Source organism: Zingiber officinale, chromosome 11A (genome assembly GCF_018446385.1).
Source record: "Zingiber officinale cultivar Zhangliang chromosome 11A, Zo_v1.1, whole genome shotgun sequence".
Classification (NCBI taxonomy): domain Eukaryota; kingdom Viridiplantae; phylum Streptophyta; class Magnoliopsida; order Zingiberales; family Zingiberaceae; genus Zingiber; species Zingiber officinale.
This window is the reverse complement of record NC_056006.1, coordinates 47022803-47042976: the sequence shown is the minus strand read 5'-3', so window position 1 is coordinate 47042976 and position 20174 is coordinate 47022803. Positions and strand designations below refer to the sequence as shown.

At 39.1% G+C, this 20174-nt stretch overlaps 1 non-coding gene across 1 annotated transcript; it reads right to left on the bottom strand.

The window, feature by feature from the left end:
• Positions 1-12829: 12829 nt before the first annotated feature.
• On the bottom strand, positions 12830-12935 carry LOC122033110. The gene has a single exon (XR_006126371.1). It is a non-coding gene; the product is annotated as a small nucleolar RNA R71 (small nucleolar RNA).
• Between the last annotated feature and the right edge of the window lie 7239 nt (positions 12936-20174).

Below are 20174 nucleotides of genomic sequence, written 5' to 3'. Positions count from 1 at the left end.
CATAAAGCATGCACACTTAAACATAAAACATATCATAAACAAATTCATGGCTTGCTAAGTTTAAGTTTAAAACTTTCTTGAATTCTAAGTTATAGTCATGGCCGAAAGTTCATAACCAAGAATACTCCTAAGCCACATACAACATCAATACTTAGCAAATCTCATAACATATCATAAGAAGTCTATGAACATACTAAATTAGGTTTTGAGTTTCATGAACCCTAACACCTTATCATAGCCGAAACATCATATAACAAGAAGTAAACTTCTTAGCAACACATGAACATAATTACTTAGCCAAATTGCTAACATATCATAAGGAAGTCTATGAGCATGCTAGATTAGGTTTTGAGCATTATGAAACCCTAAATTCTTATCATGGCCGAAACTTCATAAGCCAAGAATATACACTTCTAAACAACATGTAACATGAACACCTAGCTAATTCCATCATATATTATAAAGAAGTCTATAAGCACACTAAATTAGGTTTGGAGCTTCATGAACCCTAAGGATTCATCATGGCCGAAACTCCATCATGTAGGAAATGAACTTCTAAGCAACATACAAGTACAAGTTTCTATCCCATTTTATAACATATCATCAAGAAACCTATGAGCATACTAACTTAGGTTTTGAGCTCCATGAACCCTAAAAATTATCATAGCCGAAACATCATGCAACATGAAGTAAACTTCTAATAAATCTTTTAACATGAATACTTAGCCAATTTGATAACATATCACAAGGAAGCCTATGAACATGCTGAATTAGGTTTAGAGCTTTATTAAACTCTAAATCACTATCATGGCTAAAACTTCACAACTAAGACATGAACTTATGAACAACATGTAAACATAAATCTTCTTAGTAAATTTCATAACATATCACATAGAGGTCTATGATCATACTAAATTAGGTTTTGAGTTTCATGAACCCTAATATTTCCATCATGGCCAAACTTCCTCAAGCAAAAACATAGCTTCTAAACAACATATGAACATGAATCTCTAACAAATTTCATAACACATCATAAATAGATCTATGAGCAAGTTAGATTAGGTTTTAAGCCTCATGAACCCTATATTTTTATCATGGCCGAAACTTTCTTCAAGCAAGAACATAAATTCTAGATAACATATGAACATGAATCTCTAGCAAATTTCATAACACATCATAAATAAATTTATGAGCAAGTTAGATTAGATTTTAAGCCTCATGAACCCTATATTTTTATCATGGCCGAAACTTTCTTCAAGCAAGAACATAAATTCTAGATAACATATGAACATGAATCTCTAGCAAATTTCATAACACATCATAAATCAATCTATGAGCAAGTTAGATTAGGTTTTAAGCCTCATGAACCCTATATTTTTATCATGGCCGAAACTTATAAAAACAAGAGAGAAGGTTAATAAACATCTTAATAAGAAGATCAAGCTTAACATCACACACATAATTTCCTTTCCAACTAAATTCATATCATAACCTACTAAAGTTCATAAGCATGGTTTCTTCTCTTCTTTTTATTTCTAATTCTAAGAGTTCAAATCTTTCGAGAAATACCGTAAGCAACTTGTACCACAGGTGAGGGAATACTTACATCCTTATTTGCTTAAGGAAAAGGGATCTTGCTTGTGGAGCCTTCCTAGAGAGGGGTCTTCTTTGTTTTTGGGTTTCGGCATGGAGAGGTAGGGGAAGATCCTTGGCCACGGTGAGGATGAGGAGGGAGGAGGAAGAGAAGAAAATGAGTTTTCTTCTTAAATTCCCCTTTTATTCATCATGAGAGGAGGAGGGGAAAATGTACTTTTCCTTCTCCTTTCTTTTACTTCTCCTTAATGAAAAAGAGGAAGTAAAAATCCTCTTTTCTTTCTGAGAGGGGGAGGCAACTCTAACATCTCCTTCTCAATGTAAAATCTCTTTTCTTACCCTTAACTATATTGTCACTTCTTTCTTTAACAATAATTTCTCTTGGTCTATTGGTTAACACATGCATATATCTAGTAAGAGATCCAAGGTTCAAGCCTTGGTCATCTCTCTTTTTGGTTCTATTTTTATTTTTTATTATTTTTGCAAATTCCACATAAGGCCTATTTTTATTCATGATAAAAATATCTAAAATCTCGCTAAGTACTTTATGGGTGTAACAGTTCCCCCATACCTCATAAAAGTTCGTCCTCGAACTTAAAATAATTCCGGATACTTCTGCCTCATATCGTCTTCTCGCTCTCATGTGGCTTCTTCGAACCATTGATTTTGCCAAAGGACTTTTACTAATGATATTTCTTTGTTCCTTAGTCTTTTGATGCTTCGATCCAATATTTGTACCGGTCGACTTACGTAACTCAGATCCTCTTGCACTTGTACGGTTTGGGGTTCGATCACCTGGTCCATGCTCGGGATACATTTCTTTAACATCGAAACATGGAACACATTGTGGATAGCTGACATCTCCTGAGGTAGAGCTAGTTCGTAGGCCACCTTGCCCACCCTTTTCAGAACTTGATATGGGCCTACATAACGGGGGCTTAGTTTTCCTTTGTTTCCGAACCTCATCACTCCTTTCATAGGAGCTACCTTGAGGAACACTGCATCTCCGACACTGAATTCTAAGGGCCTTCGTCTCTTATCTGCATAACTCTTTTGTCGGCTCTGAGCGGTTTCTATTCTTTGGCGGATGTTCTGTATAGCACGGGTGGTGTTGTCAATAAATTCTTTTTGAACTCCCATCTCCTTCTTTTTACCACCTTCGTACCAGCATATAGGGGACCTACATTTCCTCCCGTACAGAGCCTCGTAGGGTGCCATTCCAATAGTAGCCTGATAACTATTGTTGTAGGCGAATTCCGCTAAACTTAAATATCGACACCAACTCCCTTTGAAATCAAAGGCGCAAGCCCGTATCATGTCTTCTAGTACTTGATTTACCCTTTCTGTTTGTCCGTCCGTCTGGGGGTGGAAGGCAGTGCTGAACAATAGCTTGGTGCCAAGGGATTTTTGAACACATTCCCAGAAATGTGAAACAAAATGACCATCTCGGTCAGAAATAATGGTCTTAGGAATCCCATGTAATCTGACAATTTCTTTGACGTATAATTGGGCTAATTGCTCAATAGAATAGGTCATCTTAATTGCTAAAAAGTGGCTAGATTTTGTCAATCTGTCCACGATTACCCATATGGCGTCGTAACCATTAGTTGTCTTGGGTAAACCCGAGACGAAATCCATTGATATATCTTCCCATTTCCATTCTGGAATTCGGATTGGCTGCAGTAATCCTCCAGGTCTCTGGTGTTCTGCTTTAACCTGCTGGCAGATCAAACAGGTACTGACATACTGAGCCATATCTCTTTTCATAACGGACCGCCAGAATTTCTTTTTCAGATCTTGGTACATCTTAGTGGAACCCAGATGCATCACATAAGGTGTTGTATGGGCTTCTTCCAGTATTTTCTTTCGCAGCTCTGGATCCTCAGGGATACATAATCGGTCCTTGAGATATACTATTCCACTATCTGTGATACGGAACCCGTCATTCTTTCCCTCTAAGGTTTCTTGCTTAATCCTTTGGAGACTTTGGTCACTAGTTTGCTTCGCTAATATATTGTCGAACAATGTCGGTGCTAAGGTCAAGGTGGAGAGTTGCCCGGACATGTTTTCGACCTAGTGACGCGTAATGTTTCTTGGCTTCTCAACAATTTTGACTATCGATTCATCTTCAGTATTAGATAAGACTTTAGTATACTGACTGAAGTTAGGTAGCTGACCTGTGATGACTGTAGATGCATTGGCCGCATCCTCCTTGGTGATGGAGAAAATCCTGGCATCCGTTGCTACTGGCGGAGCTTCCAGTCTCCCTTGGCTTATCTGCGGGCCTTCTATTGCAGCTTGCATCATGTGTAGCTGTGGAAGTACACCTTTGTTCGGAACCTGCGGAGGGATAGGTGTCTGGATCTGAGTAGGACAATTTCGATCCATATGTCCTTCCATCCCACAGTTGTAGCATCTGTTTGTACCTATACGGCATACCCTCGGGTGCTTCTTTCCGCAAGTAATACATTGAGGAAACATGAGTTGCTTGTTGGTTGGACCACTCTTGGTATCACCCCATTGCTTCCTCTTGCCACTGGGATTTCCTTTCCAGCTGGTTCAATTACTTTGTGATTTCTGTCCTCCTAACTGAGTCTGATTCTTGCCCTCATTCATTGCCTTCTGATAGTGTTCCGTGATCAGGGCACTGCTGATTAATTCTTCGGCGGTCTGCGGTCTATTAACTCCGCCGGCCACATTCTAGGCTATCTCAGGTCTGAGCATCTTCAGCATAAGTCTGACTCTTTCTCTCTCTGTACTGACCAACTCTGGACACAGGCGTGCTAGGCGGTTGAATCTCTTAACGGCCTCATTGACGGATAGATCACCTTGTCGAAACTCGGTGAATTCATCATAGTGTTTATTTATGACTCGCATATAGAAAAAATTTTCGAAAAATTCTGTCTCGAAGTCGGTCCATCTCATCTGATTTATCTGTTATTTTGCTTTGACTCAATCCCACCACATTCTGGCATCACCCGTAAGGCAGAACGATGCGCATTTGACTTTCTCATGCTCCAGCCAATCCAGTAACTCCACTATGCTCTCTACAATCTTGAACTAAGCCTGTGCGTCCCATGGTTCACAGTTACCGGAGAAAACTTCTGGCTTCAGTCTCTACCACTGAATCAGATATGCCTCTTGACGAACCACTGGAGCTGGGCCTACCGGTGGTGCAGGTGCCGGTGGTACTGGTACCGCTGTAGGTATTACTGGTACTACGTTCTGATGTCTTGGCGGGGTGGCAGGATTCCCCTGTTGATTCAGTAGAGCAGTGATCATCTGCTGCTATTCCGTAACCTAACGCTGGAGCTCAGTAACTACATGCATCAGATCAGGTGGAGGTGCTGTTTCCTCTGCTCTGGTATTACGTCTTCTAGCCATCCTTATCTTAATTAATGACAACATAGCTAGCGTGAGTTATTATCATTCCTAACCGGACTAACGAAAGGTTAATGTCATTTCTAATTAGCTGTAAGTTTGTTGTGTTATTATCATCCCTAACCTACCATCATGCAACCTAAACTAAAATTGTGACTTAAAAGAATAAAGTAAGCATGCATACTATTAGAGTACCATAAATAAAATAATTAAATAAACTGAGCATAAACATTATGAAAAAAAAATAAATAACTGAGCATAAGCATAAAAGAAATAACTAAATAAACTGAGCATAAGCATCATAAAATAAATAAATAAACTGAGCATAAGTATCATAAAAGAAATAAATAGATAAAATGAGCATAAACATAAAAGAAATAATTAGACTGAGCATAAGCATCGTAACAAAATCTTACTAAGCATAAAAATAATTTCTTACTTGGAGCTGCAGAAAGAGACTCGATGTGTGTGCAGTGGGAAGGCTAACTTGGCTCTGATACCAAACTGTAACGCCCGCCCTCCCTGCAACTCAAAGGGACGGGGCTACTGACTTACTTAACTATTCCAGGATACATACATATTCAAAAATTCTTTCTTATAACAAAAAGCAGCGGAAATGTCATAGAGTTATACTGGAAATGTAACATAATTACAATGGTTCATGTCAAACATAACAAAACATTATAGCAGGTCTTATTTGTCTTAGCCGAGCCACTGCCACACACACCTCCTTGTCTCTCCTGCAGCTCCCTTAGGTCATCCATCCCTTGCCTTTATCTGTGGTACAAGGAAGTAAGCTATGAGCACACGAGCTCAGTAAGATTCTTTCCTACTCACAAAATTCGTATCTCAAGCATATCATCAATGAAAAATCATAATCATCAATAGGTGAGCATAATTTCTTATCACAACATATTCTTATGAATCATGTTCCTAACATATCATAAACAAAGTAATCATATGAGGTAAATCATGAGAACATAACATATAATGAAACATAGAAAGGCACATATCATATAAGCATGGGTGCATTATGCAAAATGCATTTTTAAAACATATGCCATGTTGAGTGCAAAATGTCTTGATACATATCTTTTAATACTTAAACGTAATATCATCATCATGAGGGCTCGGCTTGTACCACATACATACATAAATGCGTGCAATCCCTAGGATAGGGTAGCTAGCCCCGAACCTACTAGGGATCTAGACCCGTTCAAAGTCTGTCGATCTAGGGGCGTACTAAGGAGCCCATCCCTTTTTACTAGACCCGTTCATAGTCCGTCGGTCTAGGGGCGCTTATGGAGCCCACCCTTGGTACGAGCCATATAAAGTAAAGTACATGTCATGCATATCATATCATCATAATTGTCATATCATATCATCATAAATGTCATGCTCTTGTCTTAATCATGGAGGGTGCTCTTAATCCCAACTTAAGGGAAGCAACTCCTTGCCATTTTCTTATCATATCATAAGGCATGCATTCTTGGCACATGGCCATCATATAAAACCATTATCATGCTTGGTTCATAAGCTTACATGGATGAGCATGCAACATATTGAAATTATACATGCTTGAGTACATAATCATCATAAGGATCATCTCATGCATAATTCATAACATACATAATAAACATGTTACTGATCTTATCATAAAGCATGCACACTTAAACATAAAACATATCATAAACAAATTCATGGCTTGCTAAGTTTAAGTTTAAAACTTTCTTGAATTCTAAGTTATAGTCATGGCCGAAAGTTCATAACCAAGAATACTCCTAAGCCACATACAACATGAATACATAGCAAATCTCATAACATATCATAAGAAGTCTATGAACATACTAAATTAGGTTTTGAGTTTCATGAACCCTAACACCTTATCATAGCCGAAACATCATATAACAAGAAATAAACTTCTAAGCAACACATGAACATAATTACTTGGCCAAATTGCTAACATATCATAAGGAAGTCTATGAGCATGCTAGATTAGGTTTTGAGCTTTATGAAACCCTAAATTCTTATCATGGCCAAAACTTCATAAGCCAAGAATATACACTTCTAAACAACATGTAACATGAACACCTATCTAATTCCATCATATATCATAAAGAAGTCTATAAGAACACTAAATTAGGTTTGGAGCTTCATGAACCCTAAGGATACATCATGGCCGAAACTCCATCATGTAGGAAATGAACTTCTAAGCAACATTTAAGTACAAGTTTCTATCCCATTTTATAACATATCATCAAGAAACCTATGAGCATACTAACTTAGGTTTTGAGCTCCATGAACCCTAAAAATTATCATAGCCGAAACATCATGCAACAAGAAGTAGACTTCTAATAAATCTTTTAACATGAATACTTAGCCAATTTGATAACATATCACAAGTAAGCCTATGAACATGCTAAATTAGGTTTAGAGCTTTATGAAACTCTAAATCACTATCCTGGCCGAAACTTCACAACTAAGACATGAACTTATGAACAACATGTAAACATAAATCTTCTTAGTAAATTTCATAACATATCACATGGAGGTCTATGATCATACTAAATTAGGTTTTGAGTTTCATGAACCCTAATAATTCCATCATGGCCGAAACTTCCTCAAGCAAAAACATAGCTTCTAAACAACATATGAACATGAATCTCTAACAAATTTCATAACACATCATAAATAGATCTATGAGCAAGTTAGATTAGGTTTTAAGCCTCATGAACCCTATATTTTTATCATGGCCGAAACTTTCTTCAAGCAAGAACATAAATTCTAGATAACATATGAACATGAATCTCTAGCAAATTTCATAACACATCATAAATAAATCTATGAGCAAGTTAGATTAGGTTTTAAGCCTCATGAACCCTATATTTTTATCATGGCCGAAACTTTCTTTAAGCAAGAACATAAATTCTAGATAACATATGAACATGAATCTCTAGCAAATTTCATAACACATCATAAATCAATCTATGAGCAAGTTAGATTAGGTTTTAAGCCTCATGAACCCTATATTTTTATCATGGCCGAAACTTATAAAAAAAAGAGAGAAGGTTAATAAACATCTTTATAAGAAGATCAAGCTTAACATCACACACATAATTTCCTTTCCAACTAAATTCATATCATAACCTACTAAAGTTCATAAGCATGGTTTCTTCTCTTCTTTTTATTTCTAATTCTAAGAGTTCAAATCTTTCGAGAAATACCGTAAGCAACTTGTACCACAGGTGAGGAAATACTTACATCCTTATTCGCTTAAGGAAAAGGGATCTTGCTTGTGGAGCCTTCCTAGAGAGGGGTCTTCTTTGTTTTTGGGTTTCGACAAGGAGAGGTAGGGGAAGATCCTTGGTCACGGTGAGGAAGAGGAGGGAGGAGGAAGAGAAGAAAATGAGTATTCTTCTTAAATTCCCCTTTTATTCATCATGAGAGGAGGAGGGGGAAATGTACTTTTCCTTCTCCTTTCTTTTACTTCTCCTTAATGAAAAAGAGGAAGTAAAAATCCTCTTTTCTTTTTGAGAGGGGGAGGCAACTCTAACTTCTCCTTCTCAATGTAAAATCTCTTTTCTTACCCTTAACTATATTGTCACTTCTTTCTTTAACAATAATTTCTCTTGGTCTATTGGTTAACACATGCATATATCTAGTAAGTGATCCAAGGTTCAAGCCTTGGTCATCTCTCTTTTTGGTTCTATTTTTATTTTTTATTATTTTTGCAAATTCCACATAAGGCCTATTTTTATTCATGATAAAAATATCTAAAATCTCGTATGTACTTTATGGGTGTTACAAAAACTGGGCCCCAGGAAAGCCTGTTTAGGCTACCTATTTAAGGGAGCAAAAGTTGAATTTGTTTATTAATTTTCTTTTTCTTTTCTTTGTTTTCGCTGAACTCTTCCCTTCCCCGGGCGCCCGACGCTGTCGAACCCAAGCCCTAACCACGACGTTTTCATCCCCTCACGATTTAATCCTTGGCCAAGCGTTTGCATCTCCTTCTCCTTCTTCCCCTACTGCGACACCGAGGCCACCAACGTCGTCTCCTCCTCTCTGCGTGCCACCACCCTTCCCCTCATCGGATCTACGCTCCGACGCCGATCACTGGCCATAGGAACACCAGCGCTACACCGTGCCCTAGCTTTTATTGCCGAGCCGAGGTTGTGTCGCTGCGTCCCATAGGAACCCTAGCGTCGGTCGCTGGGCAGAGCCCCTTCCCAATGCCCTAGCGATGACAGCCGGTCGTAACCCACAGTGCGCCCTCCAACCATCGCCTGCCATTTATTCTCTCTTCCCATACTCAGCCCGTGCCCTAGTTTTGGGTTCCCAGCCGCCGCCACACCTCTGCATCCTCACTGTCGTCGGCCACCAGGTTCTGTCGAGCCCTAGTCTTGATCTTCTTCTTGATCTGTTTGATTCCAGCAGTGAGGGTTTGTTCTGCAGGATTGTGTGCTGTGGTTTCTTGGTGTGGTGCTGGAATTGTGATCGTGAGATGAAGTAGGACTTGTTGTGGGCATGTTTTTGTTTCTAGCAGAAAATCAACCCTTCTTCGGTAGTAACAAGGCAGTGATTTGAAGTAAGGAATAAGGATTTGATATATGTGTTGAATTAGGGATAAATTAGGTATGATGCTATGATTGATTATGCTTATTGTAAGCCCTAATTCGAATGGATTTGTTAGAATCGATTGAGGAGTTAGATGATCCAATTAGGGTTTATAATTGAATCTGGATTTATGTTAACTTCTCGAGGATTTGATTTAGTTAATTTATTTATATGTAATTAGCTAAATCTGGATACCATGTATCACAGGACTTTGACACGAGACGAGCATCTCGACGTCGGATTTGGATTGGATTGGACCTTTCTTATTGGAGGCGGGTACCTTGACTTATCTTTGATAATGTCATGTTGATATGTTTAGTAGGTTATAACCTTTACTAATGATTATGTTCATCTTTGCTTCGGTTGGTCACTACCCGATACCTGTTACATGCTTGTTTTGTTTACTTATTATGCACTTCATGTTAGTACCTACCTTATTATACATGCTTATAGGGGTAGTCACACAACCATGTGTTTATTATGTTCAGTATCTAGGTTTTTATACCTTATCTAATCTGTGTACCTTTGATTTGGTTCATTGTCCTATGGTACACATTTTATATATATATGGATATTGCTATGCTGTTTAGGATTTTGTCATGCTTAGTGTCATGCACCATTTGCATGATTGAATGCTACGCGATAGTCTACTCTATTATTGTTGAGCACATCGCTAGTTTCATCTCTGTCGGTGCTCTGCTGGTCCGCTCAAGGGTAGCGTGACGTAGCGTGGTAGCACGTCAGTTTTGCTTTGTGGTGCTCCGCTGGGATGCTCATGGGTAGTGTGACTGCAGCGTGGTAGCACGTCGGGATCCCTCCCCATCATAGTGTATCGGGAGATGAGAGCATTGTGCTCCCCCACTTATGATTTTGGGTAGGAGGATAGGTGTACTCCGACAGCATCCCGTCCACTCGGTTACTCATCAGGAGCAGTGATGGCAGAGTGCACGGTTGTCACAGCCCTACACAATCGGTCTCACCATCGTGTGTGAGATGGCTGACTTGAGTCAGGGGTGACCAGGACATGTTATTGGCATCATATGCATTATTTGCATTTATTGATTATGTTTGTTGTACTTATTTGCTGCATTTGGATGGATGCATATGTTTGACATGCATACAGGATTTATGATACTCTTGGTCTGACGACCTGACTATTCTGATAGGAGGCCATGGTGAGTACAGTTCTCTTCAGCCTTTTCTATTATGCATTTTCAGCTTTTGTCCAGGAGACTGTACTCCATAGTTATTACTATTTGTTATAATTTACTATACATGTCAACTAGGTATCTGCTGAGTTGTTGAACTCACCCCCGTGGACACTATCTTTTTCAGGTACTAGGTTGTTTATGGAGTCGCTTGGAGTATCCTACCTGTCGGTCCCCACGTCATATCAGAAGACCTATCTCCGCTTTTGTTTACTTTTATTTTAGTATATGAAATTTGTGTATTTTCCTTTGTGTTCCGATTTTGTTTTTGGAGTGTTGTTTGTTGTGTGGTGTAAGCCTAGCCGGTTAGCTGTCTTTGTTTTTAGTTTGTATGTGTTGCCCATTGTATTTACCGTTGTGTTTGGTTTTGGTACAATTGAGTGGGTTGTTAGATTTACATATAACTGCGTGGTTGTGTTTTTATTGTATCAGCCGAGTAGGCTGCATATAAACTACGTGGTTGTGTGTATATTCCTGCCGCCTATGGCTGAGGTATATTGTGTCTGTAGAAATAGTTCAGATTGTCACCCATACAGGGGAGGTGTTGCCGAAATTTCCTCTGGCAAGGACTCCCCCGGGGCATGACAATTTATCTCACTTGACTACCAGAATTCATAAACTCTATTACTTATCCTGGAGGTTTAGAGTTATAATCCTGGGGAAGGCAAAAATCCACTGGCCAGGGGTGGGAAGACCTAGTGAGTAACGGCACGGCCGAGGGTCGTTAGTCGACAACATAAGGGGTTGCCAAGGGGCCGCTAGTTGGGTCGCCCAAGGGGCCGCCAGTCGGGCCGCCCAAGGGACCGCCAAGGGGCCGTCAAATGGGCCGCTAGTTGGGCCGACCTAGGGGCCGAGGGGTCGGGTCGTTAAAGTTGTGACAGGGCTACCCCACTAACAGACGTCTGGAGTATCACCTTGAAAGGAGAAGGAAATCTCCACAAGGAAGTAGGGATCAGACATAATCACTATTTCTATCTCTATGTTATTGTGTGTTAATGTGTTTCTATGTTGTATGACCGAGGGGTGTCGTGACAGGGCTGCCCCGCTAATAGACTTTATAGGAATCACTTCCATTTAATAGCATAGGATAGAGTAGGAGATCATACCGGCTTATCCACTGCAGGAGAGAGTCGGTAATGAATCTAACTTCCTACAAGAGCATGAACTAGAGGATAGGTGCTAAGCAATCTATGTAACATTGCCTAGCATTACAAGGAAACTGAAATCCTAGAATCTATCATCCTCCATCCTCCTAGTTCAACCCCTCTTGAGATCCATTCTCTCTTTTCCCTCTTCTCTTTCTCTTACTCTCTTTTCCCATAAATCTTACGTTTGTCTAGATAATTAGTCGTGCAAATTTAACTAGTGCTTAATCAAAAGTTCTTGTGGATTCAATATTATTTATATTACTGATGATATAATCGTATACTTATGATGGCGTAACAAGTTTTTGGTGCCATTGCCGGAGACTGTTTTCGATTAACATTAGTTGATTAGCATATGAGTTACTCTAGACAATTTTCTTTTTCCTTTTGCCTTTTCTTTCTTGTTTTCATTATGCATTTTCTTTCTTGCGATTTAAATTCTGCATTTTTCTTGTCTTTAATTCTTTATTTTTGTTTTTTCTCATAATTTTTTTTAGATATTCATGAGCACTAACATGTCACGCGAGCCCTTAAGAGATTTTTCTGCATCCATTTCTGTAAGATTTTTATCACCCATTGTGCAACCTCATATTGAAGCAGAAAGTTTCCAACTAGACTCGATGTTAATTTTCATGATACAAGGTTACAAATTTGGAGGGGAAGTATCAGAAAGTCCTTATCTGCACCTTGAGACATTTTTAGAGCTTTGTGATATGGTGGACTGTGAAGGAGTGTTAGCTGATGCAGTTCGATTGATGGTATTTTCTTTCAGTATCAAGGATAAAGCAAGAACTTGGTTATATTCTCTCTGTCCTCAAAGCATCACAAGTTGGGAACAATTGGAGAAGAAATTTCTGAATCATTTTTTCCCTCCAAGTAGAACAATTTATATGAGGAATTGCATTACAAATTTTGCTCAGGCATATAGAGAATCATTATTTGAAGCATGGGATAGATTCAAGAGTCTACAAAGACAGTGCTCTCATCATGGTTTTGGAAAAATGGCTGACCCTGCACATATTCTATAGGGGAATTTCTTTCTCAGGAAAGTGTTTGTTAGATTCATCAGTTGGAGGTCTTTTTATGAATAAAAGTGTGGATGAAGCATATACGTTAATTGATCAAGTGGCATTGAACCTCCATGAATGGTCGAACAAAAGTTGGATGAAATCTCTCTCAAAAATTCAATAAGTGTAAGCCATAAATATAAGAGAGACTATCAATCAAAATGCAGTTCAACCACCCAAAAATGTTGAAATTCACAAGTCACAGAATGAGGAGTTCAATGATTTGGGGGCAAAGATTGAAAGTATAGTTTCAAAATGGTTCAAAGAAGACCTTCCTCCTACACAGACAAGATCTAGTGTAAATGATAATGATATTAAGTTGAGAAGTGGCAAGAATCATGAAGAACTTCTGAAGAAAGATATGTTTAGAATTGAGGAGAAGAATAATAGAAGGCCACAAGAACTCAGTTCCATTACTCTAGGAGGTTCCCAAAGGCCACAAATACCTTTCCCTCAATGGTTAATCACACCATCACTAGACAAACAATTTGAACCTCAACCACAAGCTCAACCATGTCAAGACCTTCACTAAGGGTTCCTTTTTCACAAAGGCTAGTGAGGGCCAATGTAAACAAAGACTTTGGCAAATTCTGTGATCCAAATATGGTTGAGTACAGATTTCCTAATGTATATAAAGATGAAGACTCTTCAGATGAGGATTTTATTGATAATGCAGTAGATAATAAGTTTTCAGATCTACCTTCTGGATTTACAAGGTGTTATGATGAAATTGAATTTTCAGATGATGAATGTGATGTGGTAGATCAACTTAAAACTGCAAATGAAGTTATTGATCCTCTTATAATTGATTCTCCTATTGAGGATATTGATGTTGGTTTATTTTTTGATGTATGTGTTGATGATGATGATATGGAAGGAAGTGTACGAAGCTGTATTGTGGAAGCAGCATCACAAGAATCACCTCCTTTGTCCACACAACCCTTAGAGATTATGAGAGTTGCAAAGATTGAATGTGTTGTGGGCCAATGTGTAGGGACTTATGCAGAGTTGGCAGAGTCTCAAGAATCACCACCTTTGGTAGGACCAACACTTGAGCCAGAGACAGAACCATCATTTGATTCAGAGGAAGTCACATCCACATGTTTAGAACTTTCAGGTATCTCTCAGCAAAGTAAGGTTAGTACTTCTTGTGATCTTTTAGAAAATTTTATAGAGGTACCTATATTTGACTTTGTTCGATGTGATTCAGTTTTTATTTCTTATTCTACTTATCTTAATATGGTTTTGGTTCTATCTTATTTAACATGTATGTGGGAGATTTGTATTTTTTCTGATTGTGCAGATTTTCATGAGGTCGATATTTTGAAGCTCAATCTGAACCGTCTTCGACCACCTGAAAAAACTTCAAAGAAGACGAAGATGAATAGAGCGATACTTCACTTTTTAACTCCAATATTGAAAGCTCTCTCCATAATAAGAGCCCCTGGTAGGAGGGTTCTAAAATATCTTACCCCTCCAAGAGCGAGATTTAGATGAATCTAATGAGGTGGTCGAGCTAATGACCTTAAACAAGCGCTTCTTGGGAGGCAACCCAAGTTCATTTCCCTTGTTTTCATCTATGTCTTTAGTTCTTTCTAGTTTCATTTCTTTCTTTATAATAAACATGTATACTCTACTTAATTGTTATTGTCAATCTTCTTTTATAGGACTCAAAGATTAGGAGGAGTGCAACTACATGATGGAGAAGTTAATGACTTGGGCATTTGACACACATTATTTGGTAACTTCTCTTACTTTTAATCTCCTCCACATTGTTTTTAGTTTTCATTGGGACAATGAAAAGTTTAAGTCTGGGGGGATGCATTAGATGCATTTGGTTTAGTTTGCTTATTTCTTTTCCATAATAAAATTTTGTTAGTTGCATCACTCATCACATCATGATTGTTTGTTCCTTATTGCAAAATACTAGCACGTCTATTCTAGATTCCATGTGGTTTATTGGTGACTTATGGTGCTATTATGTTTAGTGATCTATCTTTTTCTATCTATGATAGCATGAAGTGAGCAATGTTTTACTATAAGCGTTTAAGTATTGGCCTTGTTTTAGGATCTCTATACACTTTGCCTAGTTTTGATTGTTGATAACTTTGAAAATAGTCATGATTCATAGAACTTGATTAGTACTAGTATTTTCATGGTGATTTCTCAAACTATATTTTGGTTACTGGATGAGGCTCGAATCATGTCAACTTATTTGAAAAAATTAAAATATCCCAACATTTACACTTATATGCATTTGTGTTCAAGTGTTGCATCTTGCAATCACTTAAAAATAATGATGAAAAAAAATGAATAAGGGATATAACAAATAGTTATCATGAGTGGAAACTAGTAAGTTACCCCTTTAAGACCGAGTTAGGTTACCGGGGAAATAACTGCTATGCTTCTCTTGATATCGAGCACACCTTTGAGACATTGGGTAGATTGACAAGGATGAACCAAGCGTGTAGCATGTAAGTGTCTAACGCTGAGAGCATAAGGAATATAGTTCTATGATAACTTAACTAGGCTTAGGGATTGAAACTTGATAAACATAGGCCACTTTTGCACTGAGTACGGAGGACTATTACTTAGGTCATACTCAAACTACTTTTGTATCTTGCTCACCAATGAAATCATTTGATATGATTAGTTTGACTTGCTAGATATTATGATGCACTAACTAACCACATGAGTCTAGATTGCGGGTTTTGCTTGAGAACAAGAAAAGATTTAAGTTTGGGGGTGTGATGTGGGTAGATTATATACACTTTTATGCATGTTTGGGCGCACATCTACTTATATTTCATTAGCATAATCTATGTTTATTGCACTCTATTTGATTATAATATCATACTTTCATTATATTCTATTCAGAGATCTGATTTTTGCTTATTTTTATTGACAGGACGTTATTTGGAGCGAAAATAGAGCAAAAATGCACACAGGAACTTAAGCCGTGCAGGCCACACGGTCATGTGGCCATTTTCTTGCTTTGTTCGTGCCAATTGGCACGGTCGTGCCAATGTTCCAGAGGCAAGGAGGATCACGATCGTGTGACCCACATGGTTGTGTCAACAATCCAGAGGCAGAGCAAGCCAAAGTCGTGCTAAATGGCATGGTCGTGCCATTTCTTCAGAGGTCGTGTCAGCTCCCTATGTCCAAGTAGCACACGGTCATGCTAAATGGCACGGCTGTACTAAGTTTCTAGAGACACAAAAGGCCACGGCCGTGTGAACCCACACGGCTGTGTGCCCTCGGCAGAGAAGAAGAGGGTCACAGCCGTGTGAGCCACACGACCGTGTGAATCAACCCGAGAGGAAGCCGTGTGAGGCTGTGTGGATTCCACACGACCATGTGACAAAGAACACGGGTCATACCACGCCAAAACAGAGCTGTGCTGAATTCTAGGCAGATTGCAGACCGATCGTAAAAAGGCTATAACTTTGTATTTTGTTGGAGTTTCAGGTTGTTCTTTATACTGAAACGTAGCTAACTTTAAGATCTACAACTTTTCTTTAGATACAATAGAGAGAGAGCATTGTATGCCTGTGATAAATGGCATGGTCGTGTCTCCCAACCGCGAGTTCAACTAGAACTCTGCCCAGACCGCAGATTAAACATTGAACCACCATAAATTTTGGCTCAGTTAGAGCCAGGGCTCAATTCAAGTATCAAATTGAAGATAATTTCAAGAGCTACAACTATGGTTTATGGTGAATCACGAGAAAACCTGGTCTAATGGGTTAAAAACATGGTTTACCAGACCCCTGTTATCCTAGTTTTCATGGGCAGCTTGGAGGAGGTATAAAAGGGTCAAGATCCCCATTCTTTGACTGTTCTGGTGTTTGAGAGTTCGTCCCTCTCCTTGGGGAAGGGTTCTCCCCTTAGGGGGAAATCCTAGAGCTTTATTCTCCTCCATTCCTTCATGATCCGTCCATCTCCGGAGCAAGGAGACATCCCCAAGACATAGGAATCATCAGCAAGCATCTCTTGTTCCCCTTCTTCTCGAATCTAGGGTTTTAATATGCTTTATTTTATGCTTTGTGGTTGTTCTTCCTTTTCACTGGAGTAGATCTCCAGATCTAGGATGTAAGAAGTATTTGTTATGTGATGGAGATGTAAAACTATGAAAATTTTTCATGTTTCTATTCAATGACTTGTTAGTGTGGTTTGACCACATCACTCACTTGATTCTACAAAAGTTCTATAATTTAGTGGGAGCATCGTTTAATTAAAGCCCTAATTAAATGATTAATAGAATATGATATTTATTTTCTGCATTTTCTGTTGTAGATTGTCATGTCATCAAACACGAACTCCTTCTCCCTGCGTTCTGTCCTCGATAAGGACAAGCTCAACAGAGCTAATTTCCTGGACTGGTACAGGAATTTAAGAATTGTTCTCACACAAGAACGTAAACTGTACGTTCTGGAGTAGCCCATTCCTGAGGCACCTCCTGCCACTGCCACGCGAGCTGATCGAGATGCTTACAAGAAGCATCAAGATGACGCATTAGATGTGTCCTGTCTCATGCTCGCGACCATGAACTCTGAGCTTAACCTTAAGAAGGTTAAGCCTAACTCCATTCTAATGGTACAATGGCACAAGGGCAAGGGCAAGCCTAAAGTCAAGGGAAAGTCCCAAGCCAAAGGCAAGGGCAAGGCACTTAAACCTAAAGGAGGGGTAGCCAAGGATGCTACCTGCTTCCACTGCGGTTAGACCGGGCATTGGAAGAGGAACTGCAAGGTGTACCTGGAAGAGCTTAAGAAGAAGAGAAGTGAGACTTCCACTTTAGGTATATATGTTATAGAAGTCAATCTATCTATTTCTTCATCATGGGTATTAGATACCGGATATGCTTCTCATATTTGTACTAATGTGCAGACGCTGAGAAATAGTAGGGCATTGACAAAGGGCGAGGTGGACCTACGAGTAGGCAATGGAGCATAGGTTGTTGTTGTTGTTGTAGGACCTTATCATCTATCTCTGCCCTCTGGGCTTGTATTAGAATTAGATGAATGTTCTTATGGGCCTGCTTTGACTAAGAACATCATATCAGTTTCTTGTTTGGACACGAAAGGTTTTTTATTTATAATAAAGAACAAATGTTGTTTAGTTTATTTAAATGATATGTTCTATTGTAGTACACCTCTGATGAACGGACTCTATATTCTAGATCTTGAGAACCCTATCTATAACATAAGTACCAAGAGGTTCAAGTCAAATGACATAAACCAAACCTATATCTGGCACTGTCGCTTAGGTCATATAAATGACAAACGCTTATCCCAGCTCCATAAAGATGGTTTGCTGGACTCATTTGATTTCGAATCATATGAGACATGCGAGTCATGCCTACTGGGCAAGATGACCAAGACTCCCTTTAGTATACACAGCAAGAGAGCGACTGACATGTTAAGACTTATACATAGTGATGTATATGGCCCTTTCAATGTCGCAGCTAGAGGTGGTTACAGGTACTTCATTACATTTACCAATGACTTCAGTAGATATGGTTATGTGTATATGATGACACATAAATCATAATCCTCTGAAAAGTTCAAAGAATTCAAGAATGAAGTACAAAACTAGCTTGGCAAGAGTATTAAGATACTTCGATCAGATCGAGGTGGTGAATACCTTAGCCATGAGTTTCGTGACTATCTAGCTGAGTGTGGGATTCTATCTCAACTCACTCCTCCTGGAACACCACAGTGGAATGGTGTATCCGAAAGGAGGAATCGTACCTTAATAGATATGGTACGGTCTATGATGAGTCACACAGATCTTCTCATGTATCTTTGGGGCTATGCTCTAGACACAGCAGCCTTCATTCTCAACTAAGTTCCATCTAGGCTGTAATAAAGACACCATATAGGATATGGACTGGGAGAGATGCCCTGGTGTCTTTTATGAGGATTTGGGGTTGTGAGGCTTACGTTCGACGTCAAGTTTCAGACAAACTAGGACCCAAATCCGATAAGTGCTATTTTATTGGATATCCCAAAGAAACGAAGGGATATTACTTCTACATTCCCAGTCAACACAAGATAGTTGTGGCTAAGACTTGGGTATTTCTAGAAAGGGATTTTGTTTCTAGAAAGACTAGTGGGAGTACGTTCGATCTTGAAGAAGTTCAAGATGTGGACCATAGCACTAAACCTCGATGGAAGTTGAACTGGAACCACAAAGTGTTGTGGATGATGTTGTTCCACAAGGAGTTGAGGAACCACAACCAGTTCAAGTAGACTTACCTCTTTGCAGATCTGATAGGGTACGTCGTCAGCCTGAGAGATACTCTTTTCTCTTGTCTAACCATGATGACGTTGTGCTCATTGAGGATGAGCCTACCTCCTATCAGGAAGCTGTGATGAGACCAGATTCCGAGAAATGGCTAGAGGCCATGAGATCCGAGATGGAATCCATGTACACTAACCAAGTATGGACTTTGGTTGACCCACCTGAAGGGGTCAAACCCACTGGGTGTAAGTGGGTCTTTAAGAGAAAGACTGACATGGATGGACTTATTTATAAGGGTCGCTTGGTAGCTAAAGGTTCCAAGCAAATTCATGGTATTGACTAGGATGAAACCTTTTCTCCAGTAGCGATGTTTAAGTCCATTCGGATCATGCTTGCTATTGCAGCGTACCATGATTATGAGATCTGGCAGATGGATGTCAAAACCGTGTTTTTGAATGGAAACCTACTCGAGGATGTGTACATGTCACAACCTGAGGGTTTTGTAGATCAACAATATACTGGCAGAGTATGCAAGCTGCATAGGTCCATTTATAGAGTAAAGCAAGCTTCTCGGAGCTGGAATCTTCGATTCGATAATGCAATCAAATAGTTTGGTTTCATCAAAAATGAAGATGAATCTTTTGTCTACAAGAAGGTTGTTGGGAGCACAGTTGTCTTCCTTATATTGTATATGGATGACATACTACTCATTGGGAAAGACATCCCTTTACTGCAGTCTGTCAAGACTTGGCTAGGGACTTGTTTCTCAATGAAGGACTTAGGTGAAGCATCCCGCATTCTAGGCATAAAGATCTATAGAAATAGATCTAAGAGATTGCTTAGCCTAAGTCATAGTACATACATTGATAAGGTATTACTTCGGTTTGCCATGCAGAACTCCAAGAAGGGATTTCTATCGATGT